Source organism: Mauremys reevesii, linkage group 3, assembly GCF_016161935.1.
Source record: "Mauremys reevesii isolate NIE-2019 linkage group 3, ASM1616193v1, whole genome shotgun sequence".
Lineage (NCBI taxonomy): Eukaryota > Metazoa > Chordata > Testudines > Geoemydidae > Mauremys > Mauremys reevesii.
Window position 1 is genome coordinate 87422865 of NC_052625.1, and position 14379 is coordinate 87437243.

Here is a 14379-nt window from a genome sequence, read left to right on the forward strand (position 1 = left end):
GAAGGTAGGCACCACATTAGTGACTTTCCAAACTGCCAAAAACTAATCAGAGGGAGCCTATTTCAGATGGGTGACTCTCTACCAGTGGTGGGCAACCTGCACCTGCTAACCACTGCTCTGTGCTTCTCTTTGAAACTATTGTACTTGTAATTAAGGAGAGGAAAGGGCAACATTTGGCCACATATACCCATATAAGACCAAGTTAGTGTGGCTTTTGTAAAGGAAGAGCCGCTGTGCCTTTCTACCCTGTTAGAATGCTTTGAAAAAGTCAGTGCACTAGATATTGGTGTCTTGGCAGACATGGTATATTTAGACTTTCAAAAACTTTGAAGTCCCTTATAAGAAACTTGAAGGAAAATAAGTAAATCACAGGGTAAGGGGTCAAGTCTTGGCATGGATTACTTCTTGGCTAAGTGGTAGCCAAGAAGTAATCCATAGATTCAGAACCATAGATATTTGCTATGTCATTGGGTGCTCTACAAAACAACACGATGAGTGATTAATGGCAGCTCCTCAAAGTAGAGTGAAGTTTGTAGCATGTTGGTAGTTGTAACAGTGGACTAGCAGTGAGAAGTTGGTAACTGAATAAGTGTGTAATATGTTTACTAACGATTTAGAGCAGTGGTTCTCAACCAGGGGTACGTAGAGGTCTTCCAGGGGTACCTCACTCATCTAGATATTTGCCTAGTTTTACAACAGGCTACATAAAAAGCACTAATGCTATCAGTGAGAACTAAAATTTTCATACAATGACTTGTTTATACTGTTCTATATATTATCCACTGAAATGCAAGTACAATCTTTATATTCCAATTGATTTATTTAATAATTGTATGTTAAAAATGAGAGTCAGCAATTTTTCAGTCATAGTGTGCTGTGATACTTTTGTATTTTTATGTCTGATTTTATAAGCAAGTAGTCTTTAAATGAGGTGTAACTGGGGGGTACCGTAGTCTGGAAAGGTTGAGAGCCACTGGTTTAGAGGAGGGAGCAGAATGTAAGTTGAGATCTGATCTAAAACCCATGAAGTCAGTGGAAAGAATCCCATTGATCTTAGTGAACTTTGGATCGTGCCTTTAGTGAAGTGAGTTAACACAAGTGTTTTGTCAGTAATATATGTGCAGAATTGTGAGAACTTGGATGTAAATGTCGTCTTGGACTGAGTAACACAACAGAGATTCAACTTAACTTAGAACAGGGTAAGATAATTCATACTGGCAAAATAGTCTGGACTGCCCATGGACACTTGATGAGCTCCAGGATTGTTTGAAGGAAAAGATCTTGGGTTCACTGTGGGTAGCTCAAGGAAGATGTTTGTGGTGGGCATATCAGCCGTTAACAATGCTGCTAAGATACTTGCCTGCATTAAAAAGGGGATAAAAATTAAGCTAGAAAATATAAGGTGACATTGTATAGACTCACAATAGCCTGGAATATTATCTCTCATTTTGGTCACCTCTTAAGAAAAAATTAGTAATGATTGGAAAAGTTAAAGCGCTGATAAGAGTTGTTCTAGAAGGATGATAGGATTTACACATAATGAGGACATGGAAAGGAGAAGAGATAAAGGAGATGGGATTGAGACATTTAAAAGTATGAAGGCGAGTAGTTATCCAAAAAAAAATTATGGAGAGAGTGAAAAATTATCGTGTCCTGCTATTTTTTCCTGTTGTATAATGCAAAAAACAAGGATGTGTTTAATGAAGCGAGTGTAGTAAATTTAGAGCAAATCAAAGGATGTACTTCCTTTCTGAACACACACTCAAATTAAGGAATTTGCTGTCACAGAAGGATTAGACAAATGAGAAATACTGTGGATGTATTTTTTTTTTAAAGGCTTGGACAATGTTTTATGACCTGTAGTAACATTTCTGCCAAAGCAAGCTAAGAGGTTAATACTAAAGCTCGTCTGCATGGGTTAGGGAGAAACTCCTCATACCCTGTATTTGACACTGAACAATTAGTTTAAATTTATTATCTCCCTCTGTCATCCCCAAACACACACTTTCTCTGAAGCATCAGGTATTGATCTCTACTGGTTGGCACACCAGCCAACTTGGAGCTGTAGGCTAATCTGCTATGGCAATTCCCCTTATATGTGCCATTCCAGAAAATACTTTGGTTTTGGTGTCTCTGCGTAGTTCTGGTGTGTGTGTGTGTGTGTGTGTGTTAGTGTTATAACATTGGTCCTATCATTTAGTTCCATTTGCCCATTTTTTTTTAAAATAAACCACGGGGGGGGAACTGTCCCTCATCTCTGGCCTTGTGAAGAGCCCGATAGCTGCTGTTCTGCAAACAGCAAGTATGTTTTCAAGGCCTATTCTTCAAACTGCTGCTCTGGCAAAAAGATCCTTCTCACGCCCTTGACATGAAAACAATGGGAGCTGGCTCGAGCCAGAGTGACTCTAGAGTGCACTGCATGGAGGAGTTTGAAAGGGGGGGTGGAAATCATATGCAGTTGAGGGAGGATGTTTGGCAGACTGTTTGCATCAGAGACTCAGAACCCACACAATAAAAATGAAAGTGTAGAATGCAAGCCAAATACCTGTGATAAGATCACATTGTTGGAATTGGAGGAACGTACGTCTCAAATCTGGACCGGAAAAAAGAGTACGTCTTGAACAAGCAGTGAGATCACACACTCGTTCTTCCTTGAGTACTGACGTATCAAGTGATTTTTTATTTTTTGTGTGTATGTGTTTCATAGTACGACAAAGCCAACAAAGTGAGGATTACAGCTGACAATACAGGAAGAGCATTGGGGAAAAATAGGAATTCAATGGGGTCATAAAAAATAATCCACTTAATAAACAATCTCTGTAAGATTTCAGGATATCCATGCAATATTAGGATTGTGATTGGACATCATGGCTTCACTGTTGCTGCTTATTCAAGGGGTTTGTAGTAAGTAAGCACTTTGGAACAAGTTCAGTTCTCATTTGCATCCTGTGTGGCCCCAGAATTTGACACATTATCGCTTTTACATCTTTGGCCTGTTCCCAGTGTCCGGCTCAGATTTGAACAAAAAACATTTTAGAAGTTCACTGATACTGTTACAGTTTTCCAGATGGCTGGGATTTTCATCATGGATTCAGCATTTGTTAGGACAAGTTTGAACTTTTGGGTGAAAATACTGTCCCCTAATATGCAGCTGTTTCTCTTATAATTGTTTTATAATCCCCGTGCAAAGGAAGAAACCAACTCTCATTAAACATCCCAATTCTGTTAATGAATATATTCATAAATATGAATAATCATACACAGATTCCTAAATTTCAGAAGAGTCTAATGGCTCTGTTATATTAATGTGTTTAGCTTTCAGGGCCTGACATCTGTACTTGCATTCGTTCCAGTTTGGGATCACTAGCTGACTAGGGTTGCCTTGTCAAAAGAAGTATAGTTTTCCATTGTGAGATGGATCTGCATTTTAACCAGAATGTAGCAACACTGTCTCTGATTCCTATTAGGAGGCCTGCTTCTAAGACAACCCTGTTCCATAATCTGTGTGCCATGCATAGTCTCAGATCTGGAAATAAGAAGATACTTCTGTCCTATAGTCCAAGAGCCACTGTTAAATTTTAATAGCTATCTCTCTGATCTAAGATGTGTGGAGTGCTAAGGTGGAATGCTAAGCAGTTTGTTTTTATTTAGACTTTTATTAAGCACTCAATAGCCATTTAATAAGAGAATGGTCTTATCTATCCTAGCAGAACTGCTTTTTAAAAAACACAAATGATTAGATCTTTGACATTCTCCATGTTTGCTTTAATAAAGAATCCACAAATAGGTTATGTGAAAGCATAGATGGCAGTTGAGACCACCACCTAGGACTTCAAAAAGAGGGTAGAGAATGCCTGAGAACCTGACTAAGACCTGGTCTACACTAAAAATTTAGGTTGGCCCAGCGATGTCACTTAGGGGTGTGAAAAATCCACACCCCTGAGCACCATAGTTAAGACAGCCTAATCCCTGCTGTAGACAGCACTAGGTTGATGGATGAATTCTTCCATCAACCTACCTACTGCCTCTTGGGGAGGTGGAATAACTACAGCAAAGGGGAACCCGCTACAGTGGGGCCTGCTGCTGTGTCATTGTAGCGTTTCAATGGTAGAGAAGCCCTAACATAGATTGCTACTGTCTCCTTCAATGAAGGGAGTCTACATATTGCCCTAAAACCAGCTGTGGTCCAACCAGCAGTATAGTCAATATCGGTTGACACTAGGAAAAAATACCACCCACTAAATAACCTCACTTTTTTAGGCAAGCTAATGAAGAAGCTGGGGGAAAAGTCTCCAGCATCACCTGTTACCTGTCAGTATAGTTGGTCCCTCCCAGTCAGGCTTTGGGCCAGAACACAATGCAGAGACAGTACTTGTAGCTCTGCTGGGTGACTTCCTTTTGTCCATAAACAAGAGAAGTTGCATCAGTACTCATCCTACGGGTCCTTTCTGTGGTATTTGATACAGTTATCACACAAATACCCTCACTCACCTCCAAGAACCTGCAGGAGTTTATGGAGATGACTTGAAACAACTCAGGTCTTGTGTCTCAGACCTAATCCAGGAGGTCACTGGGGGGCAACTATTCTTCCCTCTCCAAAGCCCTTACCTGCAGTGGCCGATAAGGCTCAGTCTTTCCTGCTATATTATTCCCCTGCTATTGAAGCCACTGGGAGAGTGGTTGGGACAACATAATATAAAGTGCCAGCAGTACACTCTACTTTTCCTTTAATATCAAATGTAAACAGAACCTTCTAATAGTTTTCTCAATGCCCAGCCAAAATAGTCTCCTGGGTGAAGAGGACCAGGCTAAAGCTGAACTTGGCTTCTCTATATCACCCCTGATAACATGGGCATCTTCCTTCCAATTACTAAATTGGCCCACAAACTTTGGGGTCCTTCTGGATTCCTCAGTACTATTGCATGCTCAAATAGCCATGGTGAATTGTCATGATGCTCTCTGGGTACCCAAAGTTATGAGACACCTCATTGTCACCTGCCCTTAGTGTGAACCAGTCTTGTCAGTACCTGCTCTGGATCAGCTCCTGAAATCACCAGCCTCTGCCAGCACAACTGTATTGTCTTCCAGGCCCTGACACAGACCTTGCTCTCTCTGCGCAGGTAGTGGCAGGCACAGACCAACCCCTGACTCCTCAGAGCATTCCCTGCAGTGTCCAGCCCCTTAGCTGCTGAATGCTCAGAGAATTACCAGGCCTGCTGGTCCCAAAGGAGCAGTACACACCAGCTTGCTAGTTATATCTCAGTACACAACTCTGCTGAACACAAAGCACTCAAACTCATTCTTGTTTTCACTACAAATATATCTATTATCAAAGAAGAGATGTTCAAATAATAGTGAATTAGAACATTGGAAATAAATGATTACACATACAGTAGAACCTCAGAGCTACGAACACCGCGGGAGTGGAGGTTGTTTGTAACTGTGAACAAAACATTATGGTGGTTCTTTCAAAAGTTTACAACTGAACATTGACTTAATACAGTTTTGAAACTTTACTATGCAGAAGAAAAATGCTGCTTTTAACCATCTTAATTTAAATGAAACAAGCACAGAAATTGTTTCCTTTCCTTGTCAAATCTTTTTTTAAACTTTCCCTTTATTTTTTTAGTAGTTTACGTTTAGCACAGTGCTGTATGGTATTTGCTCTTTTTTTGGTGTCTTCTGCTGCCTGATTGTGGTTCCAAATGAGGTGTGTGGTTGACTGGTCAGTTTGTAACACTGAAGTTTTACTGTGAAATAAAATCACCATCACTTTCTAGAGACTAAACACAACTAACAGGTTAACCTCCTGTCTGAAGAAACTTGTCTCAACCCAAGTTCTCTGCAGCATTTTCAACCATGCCTTATTGAGACCACTTTTTCATGAAGCAAAACAACGGTCCTTTTACTTTATCAAGGAACTGTGCCTGGGCATCTTCTTTGTCTTCAAAAAATATACTCAAGAAAACCTTTAATATGCACTTCAAGATAAGGTTCTCTCCCCCCCACTGTCTTTTCTCTTCCTGTTTCTTTCTGAAGTTCTTATAATCCTTCATTTGCATTCAGTTCAGACTGATGTTAGGAGGCCCATTCTGAATGAGGCAAAACTCAATTTACACGTAAACAGATGGATATACATTTCTTACCTGACGGAAAATCTGTTTTTCACATTCTCTGGTGACCAATCCCCAGACACAGACTTTAAGAACATCTTTTTAGTACATATACATAAGTCCTTACACAATATTCATACATGTGTTTGTGATGATAGGGATAACTACTGTGACACCGGCTTTTATTTGAGACCTCACATGACTGTTTTGATTAATTAGAATGTACACACCAGACTCAGGCGATTCCTGTAACCCCTCTGCACCCTCTTGCCAACGGCCATTAAGAGATTGCTGGGTCACAAATATCCACTTCCATCTGCAACAGGCCCCAAGATTGTTTCCCAGTCTGTCAGATATAGGCCCAGACACCATGATATGTGACCTCCATGATTGAAGCCACACACCCAGAAAGAGTCTTGTTGAAACAAAATGCATCTGCCTGTTTGCTGAACAATGCATCAGCCTAGTTGCTCTGACTCATCACTGATACCCCATTGAATACAAAATCCAGTTCAAGAATTTGTCCTGGTATTCAACCTCATCGATGGGATTGGCCCTGGCTTCTTTCTCAGCAACCTTAAAATGATGATCCCCACAACCTGGCCCAAGGAAACTGAGGCTTGTCAGCTCATGGGGTAGGACTGTCACAGGAAATAGAGGTAGCTTACAGCCCTCTTTACCAGAAGAGAGAACAATGGCTGTCAACTTTACCATATGCAGAACTAAATCAAAAAATCATTTCTTTGACTTCGCTTTCCTTCTGTACGTTCTGACTCTGTTGCACATGCCGCACAAACAACTACTACTAAAAGAACTGGCATATCAGATTGCTAATCAAACTATCTGTTTGAGGCTGGCACCATATGACTGGAGGATAGCTAATGTCACATCTATATTTAAGAAAGGCAATTACAAATCTGTTAGTCTGAATTTAGTACTATTCAAGGCTTTAAAATAAGTTGTGAAGGAAAGAACAATTAAATTCATGGAGTTAAAGGGGATGTAATGTAACAAGGATTTACCAAAGGTCGATATTGCCAAACTAATCTGATTTTCTTATTTGAGAAAGTGACTATTTTTTTAGATAAGGGAAATGCAGTAGATCTAATACACCTGAACTCCAGTAAAGCATTTGACACCATACCATATGGCAAATCATTAGTTAAATTAGGAAAGATGAGGATTAGTACAAGAATTGTAAGGTGAATAAGGAACTGGATAAATGGGGAGAAGGCAACAGGTTGTGCCAAAAGATGAACTATTGTGCTGAAGGAAGGTTACTTCTGAGGTTCTTCAAGGATCAGTCTTGGGACTAATTTTGTTTAATATTTTTATTGATATTGGCACATGAAGTAGGAACGTGCTAATGAAATTTGATGCTGATACAAAGCTGGACAGCATGGTGAACACAGAGGAGGATCAGGGTATTGTACAGGAAGATCTGGATCACCTTGAAGCCTGGAGAGAGAGAAATGGGATGAAATTCAATAGTGACAAGTGCAAAGTTGTATACTTAGGCTAATGAGAATTTTTGCTACAATGTGGGGGTTTATCAGTTGGAAGTGACAGATGAGGAGAGAGACCTGGGGCGGGGGGAGCGCAATCACAGGATGACTGAGGCCCCAGCGTGATGCAGCTGTGAAAGGGGTAAAGGCAATCCTAAGCTGTATCAGGCAAGACATTTCCAGTAGAGAGAGAGAGAGGTATTAATGCAATTGTACAAGGCATTATTTAGACCTCCTGGGGAATACTGTGTATAATTCTGGTCGCCCACACTCAACAAAAATTAATTTAAACTGAAACAGGTGCAGAGAAGGGCTATTAGGATGATTAGGGAATGGAGGGCCTATCTTATAAGAAGAGACGGGAAGAGCTAGGCTTGTTTAGTCTCGCAAAAAGAAGGGGGAGAGAGGATATGATTGCTCTCTCTAAATATATTGAGGGATTGTCATAGGGTGCCCGCCCCACACTGGGCTCTAAGAGGTTAATAGAGCCACCGGGAGGCTGCGCAGGAGGCAGCCAATCAGGGCTAGGCAGGCCTACATAAGAAGAACTGCAAGGCAGAGCAGGTTCATCACTCCCTGGATCTTGAGGAGGACTGGCTGCCTTGCAGGCTGATGGCAGCAAGTACCCTGGACAGAGCAGTGCTTCAGGCAGAGACTCGGGGAGCTAACAGCTGCTCCTGGTGTGCTGCAGGGACCTGCAGGCTGAGGCTCCCAGGCAAGGGCAAGGAGGGTGCTGGGACCACAGGGAATGGCCTAGGGAAATCTACTGAGGAGTCAGAGGGATTGCCACAAGCAGTGGCCTACTACAAGGTCCCTGGGCTGGGACCCAGAGTAGTGGGTGGGCCTGGGTCCCTCCCACCCTTGCCACTGAGAAAGTGGCCAGACAATGGGCTGCGGTTGCTACTGAGAGAGTGGCTGGACAGTGGACTGCAGGTCCCCTGGAAGGGGGGAACACAGAGTGTGGCACAGCAGAGGGCTGTGTCCTGAAAATTATCCTTGGAACAACATAGGTCCAGGAGCAGAAGTGGTGATGGCGATACCCACCAAAAGAAGGTGCACTGGCGAGCAGAACTAATCCATGGGACAGCCAGCAGGAGGTGCTAGCGTGGGGAGTGATTCCCGTCACAGGGGTAAAGACCAAAAGGGTAAAGAGCTATTTAAGCTAAAGGCCAATGTTGGCACAAGAACGAAAGGGTATAAACTTGCCATGAAATATTCAGGTTGGAAATTAGAAGGTTTATAACTATCAAAGGAGTGAGGTTCTGGAACAGTCTCCCTGTAGGAGTTGTGGGGCAAACAACTTAATTTGTTTTGAAAGAGTTGGACAAATTTGAGTGTGATTGTATGATAGGGTTCTTTGTGATGATAGAGGGCAGGGCTCAACTGTCCTGGGGCTCTTTTCTGGTTTGTCAATGCACCTCGGGCCATGTCTGCACTACCACTTATGTTGGCAAAACTAATGTCACCCGGCTGTGAAAAAACACACCCCTGAATGACACAAGTTTCACTGGCATAATGACTAGCGTGCACAGCGCTGTCATAGGTACCACCACTCGTTGAGGTGGTTTTATGTCAATGAGAGAGCTCTCTCCCGTCAGCATAGAGCAGCTACACAAGTGACCTTATGGCGATGCAGCTGTACTGGTACAGCGATACCCCTGTAAGCTCGCTCGTGTAGACATGGTCTCAGTCCTGACATGCAACACTCCTCTAATTCCAGGCCTTTCTTGAGCAAAAATTGCCTGCTGTGATAGAAGCCTAGTCTCAGGGTCTAAACCTAACACTGGAGGCTAGGAAATTGTCAGTACTATTCCCTGCTCTTTCTGAGCCTGATTATTTCACTGCTACAAACAGCAAATACCACCTTGCTCTATGGATAATCTTATTGAAACCACTAGGCATGTTCTCAGATTGAAGTGCTTTTCTGCAGGTATGTCTACACTACACTTTGTCTACACAATTCCCAGCTCGAGGAGACACCCCCCCCCCCCAGCACATACCCTTCTGAGACCCAAGGCATGTATCTGGGGTGGCTAGCCTGCCCTGTTGCTTGCACTGCAGCAGCAATGCTCTGTTTTCAGTGAGAATCTGCTCAAGGTCTGCATGTACCCACAGTATAAGGATGACAGAATTGGATCCTCTGAGATTAGATTCTGATTACACAGGTATAAAACTGAAAGCACTGGAGTTACTAGTACAGATATTAGAATGTGGCCCTTAACCACTTTCCCTCAATTTCACTATCTGTACAAGAGAATCATAATGCAGGGGAGTTTGAGGATGGGTTAACTAGTTCAACATTTCCCAAACTTTTGAGAGTTGAGCTGCCCTTCAGGAAAATAAAACCAATCATGCCCACTCCTGATCCAACCAAGTAAGCAGAACAATGTAAGGGTGACTTATGGTGCCTTTTGTTCTGTCTACCCTGCCCCACCTTGGGGAAATGCTGAAATTAGTTAAAGTTTGCAAAAGACTTTGAAGCTGAAAGTGTTTTAAGTGTGAAATATGGTTACTGAATTGTGCTGTGTGAACCAGTGTCCTCCTGCAGTTTTGGATGGGACACTAACCTTTTCATCTGTGACTGAAAGCATGTTTTGAACCCGTATGTCCAGGTTTGAAAGCCAATGAGCTAACTTAGCCCCCTTGGTTACCATTTCAATGCCTCTAGTTAATTTTTTTCTGTATAAAATCACAGGGCCTGACTTCTAGTTTCAGTTTTCATTGCTTGAATCAGGAGCACCTCCACTGAAGTTAATAGGAGTAGCACAAGCTTAAAATCATTATAAATGATGAGAGGAGAATAGAGTCTACAGTCCAAGTTTCAGATGAACCCTATGGCTGGGTTCACAGAACTCCTCAGTACTATTCTGCAGCAGTTGCATGTAATGTAAACATGTAAAACAACTAACTACAGACTCTAAACTACATTATGAAACCAAACCCACAACAATGTACCACCACAACTTTTATTCTGTCTGTCTACGTCAGTCAGCGTTTAGCACTGGTTAAAAAGGAATTTGTTCAGGAAACTGCAGTATACCAAAAAAAGTATGGACTTAATCGGATATGCCGAATTGTCTGATGTCACACCCAGCCAGGGAAGTTTTAAGTGGCACAGTTAAACAAGGCTTCAGATTTCTTAAAAATCTTTTCTCACCATTTGGTGCGATTAAAATGGTGCTGCTATCCAGTTATCGGCAAAGGGGAGTGGATATTTAAACTCCTTTTTTGTCTCTCCCAGAGTGTGTGTGTGTGTGTGTGTGTGTGTTGGTTTTGGTCTACAAAGGAAAATATATCTAAACCAGGTATTTAAACTCTACATTCGTGGTGGTTTAGGGATTAGCCCAGACAATTCCACTCAACCTATGTTTGGTTTATCCTGTTGTTGATGCCTAAGACTTTAATTTCAGTGGGAAATTCAAAATACATAAGGTGGAAAAATTCCAGAATTTTTTTCTTTTAATTGGACTTGTCGTGGTAAGTAATTTGGTGACGTTAGTTATAGATAGTCAGAATACTTGCCCACTCTCTTTTCCTTTCCTGTCCCTCCCTGCCACATGCACACAGAGTGCAAATACTCTTTGGTCAGTGATGCTCTTTACCAATAGGTCCCATCTGCAACAGGCTTGAAGTGAGTTGAGTTACAGAACTGTGGTGTTGCACATCTTCAGGGAAAACTGATTTCTGACATAGTTAGGCCTTGTGGATGTGACCTAACTATTTAACAAAAAACAAAACAAAACAAAAAACTAGGTATCTAAGATGTGTTATTTTTTAAGTTTTTTGTTTTGTCCTGGTCCTTTCTTATGATAACATTAGAGATGGGTCAGCTCCACTGGAGACAGCAGTAGTTGGAACTCTAGTTTAAACAAGGTATCTGTGACAACCAGTATTTTAACCAATATGTCTCCTAACCCTGCTCAGTGCTAGTCTAGATGACATGGTGCTCAGATTGCTAGTGGCAACCAGAACCTTTTGTACATGAGCTCCTATTGGATGGCTCTGCATTGATGGGAAACTTAAAAAACAAAACCAGCTCAGTGTAAAGAAGGCCACACTGCTAGAAATCAGTTATGTTGAAACCATGTTTAAACCAAGTATAGATTTGTGATTATCACCCAAGAGTCTAAGGGCTTGTCTACATGGGAAAGTTTTACCAGTTATGCATCTATAACTTCTCATGTGGCCACTCTCATTCCAGAATAAAAGTGACTTCTTTTTATTTAGCTTAATTCCTTCCAAAGTGACATGGGGTAAGTCAACAAAAAAAAAAAAATCATTCCAGGATAGGAGTGTCCATGTGGGGGGTTATACATGCATTTAATTTTAAATTAATACCTTAGCTTATAGTAGTATAACTTTCCCATGTAAACAAGCCCTTAGTATAAAGCTCTCTGATAACACACACTTTGGTAAAAGGTTACTGTCAGGAAGGATGGTTTTGTGGCTAGAGCACAAAACTGGGAGTCAGAAGATCTAAGTTCTTTTCCCAGCTCAATTATGGATTTTTTTTTTTGGTGACCTTTGGGCAAGTCATTTAATCCCTTTGTGCTTCAATTCCGTATATGCAAAATGGGCTCCCTCAGCAAGGTGTTGCCAGTTTGAATTAATTAATATCTGGGGTGCATTCTTATTCCATTGTAGTAGTATTGTGTTCCAATGTTGGCATTTAAATAATCAGAGTTCATTATAGTCACTAACCTTATTCAATCACTTATATCAGAGAAGGGAACAAATTTCATGCTCTCTGGTGCAAGGATAGATATTAATTTTCTGCTTGAGACCGAGTTCGGACAGGATTCTTTTCATTTTGCTGACCACAGCTGCTTTGAGGGTCGGAAGCACCAGCAGCAGTGGCAAAAATGACAAGAGTTACCACAAAAAATACTGACACATTTTTTATAACTTCCTATCAGGAAACACCTACCTGCTCTTCTCCCTCTTCTACCCTTCCCCATCGCTTTCTCTCTTTGCCACCTGCTTCCTCTTCAAGAAGCGAAGACGTTCACCCAGGATGGAACAGCAGGAACATTGGGGGGGGGGATACTAAACTGAGACTTTGGCACCAAAACATGGGTGACTTTTTCTTTTCCCTAAGAGGGCTTTTACTTGGCATAAAGTAAGTTATAGGCAGTTAGAAGGCTACTGACATTTTAGCTACTACCTGTATTTTCCCTTGTCTAAAACCAACCTCATAGTATTGAGAGGTAAGTCACATCCTCAGTTAGGTAAAATGTGTGGGGCCCTTAATGGAAGACACTAGTGTGTCATCTAGGTCAGTGTAATACAGCTGAACTTTCCTCCCTTCGTCAGGATGGTGGTATAAAGAAGGGAGGGTGTGGTTCAGAGCAAACCACTCCCTTTACATAAATGTCTGGCTCTTTAATGCTCCTAAGCAATGAGGGAATTCCTGTGGAAGAATACAATGAAATGAAATGTCTTTACATTGTATCCTTTAAACTATCTATGACAAGTAGTTTTACAGGTAAAAAGGAAAATAGAGAGAAATGCTTTACAGATTATTTCAGAAGCTCTTGGAAGCAGAAAAGCATATTATGTGGTTATTTCAGTGTATTCAATATCTCCAGCGCAGCACTTCAGCTCTCTTTCTGCCTCACTTGGTACACAGCTGTGCAGCTCTGGGGTGAAATCCTGCCTCCACGGGAGTTTTGCCATTGATTAAATGGAGCCAGGATTTCACCCCACAAATCTCAGTTCAGATAAGACCCTGTCCTCCTCTCGATGTAGGCTAGATCCATGTAACTGAGAGCCATTTAGAACCCTGGTTCTCCTTTCACTTCTCAGGTTTACATTGGTGGAAATGAAAGGTGAATCGGGTCCTCTGTCTTGTTGACAGGGCGGAGACCAAAGAAAGCACAGACAGATGTGAGTTTTGCCTCTGGGTTTCCATCCCCATTTCCTTGTGACTATCCTGTAAGGATGTTTTGGGTACCTGTGTCTTTAGCACTCTTGCTTTTTACTCGACTCCCCCATTTTACCTTACTCCCTCTGTGTGCCCCATTTCCTCTTGTTAGTAGTCTAGATCCTCATGGACATAATGGAGACACCTACCTTTGATAACTTTATAGTTAAAATGTATCTGGGCGTCTCTTTCTAGAATGTCATGATGAGTAATGATGCAAGAGAAAATAATACTGCGTTTATTCTGGAACTATCAGTCTCTTCTTTGATTGTTGTTTGCCCCATTTTATAATAGAGGGTAGAACGTTTAGATTTTGCCTTCTCTTTTGATTTGCTTAATTCTTTCTTCAACCTTTTATTTGATGCACAATTTGGACAGCTACCGTTATAGAAGAATCAGTCCAAAAGCCAATCTGATTTTTGTCCATATGGGCAAGAATATTAAATATTTGTTCCCTTAAATATTAGGGAATTTTTTTGTTCTTAATATGTGTTTTGACTTACAACTCCTTTTCGTTTCTGTGTTATGTCCTGTTAGCAAGAGAGGTGATATTAACATTCCTTGATCCTCATTCAGTGGGTACCTGAATACAATTGTGAATACAGCTTCAGCACTGTGGTGTTCATTGTAAAGCTGTAGAAAGGATCTGGGGTGTCCTATTTTAAGAGTGAGTGGTTGTTCTCAAACACCTGCTGTGATAGCCTAGAGGAAAATATGTGGCTCAAGTAGAAATGTTAAATCCATTTATGAATGCATTTCTAATCATATCAGCTGTTTGGGCGGGGGGTTGTACATGAAACTTGAATTTTGGGCTTAAACTAGCCTGACGTTTTGCCTG

At 41.4% G+C, this 14379-nt stretch overlaps 1 long non-coding RNA gene across 18 annotated transcripts in view; it reads left to right on the forward strand.

Moving 5' to 3' along the window:
- The window catches only part of LOC120400774, a 276808-nt gene that overhangs the window by 202240 nt on the left and 60189 nt on the right, over positions 1-14379 (forward strand). For 3 of the 18 annotated variants that reach the window (XR_005596063.1, XR_005596064.1, XR_005596073.1), the window contains one exon: positions 13424-13504. The exons of the other annotated variants lie outside the window; for them this stretch is intronic. This is a non-coding gene — a long non-coding RNA (uncharacterized LOC120400774). The remainder of the gene's footprint in view (positions 1-13423; positions 13505-14379) is intronic. 18 annotated transcript variants of the gene reach the window in all.